This window comes from Pygoscelis adeliae, unplaced genomic scaffold, assembly GCF_000699105.1.
Source record: "Pygoscelis adeliae isolate BGI_AS28 unplaced genomic scaffold, ASM69910v1 Scaffold226, whole genome shotgun sequence".
NCBI classification, from domain to species: Eukaryota; Metazoa; Chordata; class Aves; order Sphenisciformes; family Spheniscidae; genus Pygoscelis; species Pygoscelis adeliae.
In genome coordinates this window covers 1,819,508-1,822,246 of record NW_008824983.1, presented here as the reverse complement: position 1 = coordinate 1,822,246, position 2,739 = coordinate 1,819,508, and positions in this window count along the sequence as shown.

Genomic DNA, 2,739 nt, shown 5'->3' with positions numbered 1-2,739 from the left:
CCCTTTGTTTCCTTTTTCTTTAAAGACCGTTCTGGAGCTTAGGCTAGAATAAAATACGGATTTCTCCACAGAAAAAGCTCTCTGGTGTACGACTCATGCTATTGGAATCCTTTTATGACCTTTGATGTGTTTAAATAACACGGCAAAGCTGTGCACACACCTCGGATTAAACTTTAATCATCCCAAGTCAAGGACATCCAGGTGGTAAATGACTTTACTTTGACATTTCTACTTTAGAACAATATATGATCCCAGTCGCAGGTCAGAGAGACATTCCCAGTCTTCTCACCCTTAGAAGCGCAAATATGCTTTTACCTACAGAGATTAGAAACTCGTCGCTCCTGTTATTTTATTAAAAAAAAAAAGAAAAAAGAAAAAAAAGAGAAAACCAAACCCCAAAATCAAGGCTCCCGGGATTCTAGTGCTATCAGGTACCTACAGAGTTCCCACAGGACTGGGAAAACGTTCCTCGCTGTTAAGCACCGCTCTGCCTCTCCTGGGATGTGTGTGTATAATGATCCATACAGGAATCTAGACAAGTTTTCTTATATATGTGTGTGTGTGTACATATATATACGTGCATATAAATTTTTAAAAATTAAAATTTCCAAGGTTCCCCTTCGAGCTCGGATAACGATTCTGAACATCTGAATGTTTCCTCATGAGGACTCCCTTCCTGCGAAAAGTTATGCTGTAGTTGATTGCTTTAAGGAAAAAAAAAAAAAAAAAAAAAAATCCTCTGCAGACTTTCTCTCTGGTCCCGGTGCGGTGCGAGCACCCCCTACGAGCCCGAAGTGAGCTTGGTTCCTCATGAACAAAAACCCCTAACAAATAATGTAAGTATGTTTAAGAAAAATCTGGAAGTCTTTATTTGCTCCGCTGCTAGCACCTGGTTTTAAATCAGACAACTTTGGGTTAACACGTACAAGAGAGGGGGATTTGTGGACCTTTTTATTGCCAATCAAAATTAGTGACAACTAAATTTTGCGTTGATTTTTACCAATGGATCCCTGCTCAGCGTCGGCTTATGCTTGTCTTGGAAGCTGTGGAGCGCAGGGAGCTAAAGCCAAGCCTTTCGCATGGAGTTTTAGGTCCTGGACTTAGTTCTAGGAAAGGCCTAAGCATGGGAAATCCCATCCTTCTTTTTTATTCCTTTTCATCTCCGCTTTGACCCACTGAGACTTTACACCCGCTCCGAAGAAAATTAAAATATGATTAAATATGAGATAAATTTTCAGGGAAACTGGCAGGAGGGAGGCGGGCTCGGGCAGCTCGTTTTGAGGGGGGCGGTTAGAAATAGACGGGTCCGGGTAGGTAGCGCAGTCTCACGGGGGAAGGGGTGAGATTTCGGCTCCGCTCGGGAGCGGGGGCAAGTTCAAATCCTCGGGAACAAAGTACTCGCGACCTTTACAGCACAAAAAGCAAGAGAGTCAAGGGACAGTCAGCCCCGGAGGCAGGGCAGGAGGGAACCGAAAAGAATATCGACACCTTCCTCCTGGGGTCTGCCCCAGCCCCACTGACGATGGAAGGTGCCACGCTCCCCACGGCTCCCCGTGGGCGCAACGGCAGCGCGGGGGGCGCCGGGGGGGGGGGTGGTGGAGAAGGGGTAACGCCGCGGGGACAGAGAGCTGGGGTCGCGCACGGACCTTGCGACACGCCTGAGACTTTACTCTGCTCGTTTCAAGACGTTTGGAGGCGTTGACTGAGAAAGAAGCATCTTGGCAAAAATTTATCGGGATTTCGTGAATTGTAAGAGCGAAAAACTCTGCTCTCCGCTCCCTGCCGGTGGCTGGTTTCACACAAGCGGCTTACGTGTCCGGGCTGTGCCAGGCGGCGTTATTGCCTTACGCGCTGTTGCTATTGAGTGGAGATAAATCCGAGCGCCGGAGACACGGTCGCCATAATCGCGGCCCCCCGAAAGACGAAAGGCTGGTCTTTTGTTTTTCCTCTAAAATCCCCGAGCCTAATTATTTAACTGTCCGCTCTCTCCTCCGCTTCTAACTATGAACTCAAGATGTTTAATGTTGGAAAAATACATCAGTTGTTTTATACCCCGACAGAGCCTTTACTTGTGAAACTCACTTCTAAAAAAAATAAATCTGGAAATAATTAACTCGTACAGTTGAGAACATTATGTTGCTTATACTGTAAACGTGTCCTTACACCTTTACAAGACGTTACAGAGGACTTACTCAACTAATTGAAACTGTTATATAGCAGCGTTATGTATTCAACATACTCGTTACATTTCATCTTTATGGACTTAGAGTTTTATTCCTTTCACAGTCTTGTGATTCCTCCCCCCCCCTCCCCCCACCCGCCAGCAGGCGGTCGTTTAATCTGCAAGAAGGAGAGGTACTCGAAAAGCTATGAAAAGAGAAGCAAATTATATTTTCTCTATAGCAGGGTGAGACGGATCACACCATCACGGACAGAGTATTGGAAAAGGAGCTAGCTCGGAAAATACCAGAGCCAAACTTTTCTCCCCCATCCCACCGCCCCGGGGAGAAATGTACGTATGTGTACTGGCTGGTTTCTCCACTAGCTGGACCGGGTGGTGGGACCTCTGGCTCTCCCCGTCCCACTAAAAAAAAAAAGAAGAAATAATGATATTAATAATAAAAGCGACTTAAGGAGCTTCTTCAGCGCATCCTTGAGGTGGGGAAGCGGGGCAGGGCGCAGCCGGGTGGGTAGCGAGATGCACCCATCCCGCCGAGCACCGGCGTGGGGGGGCGATGA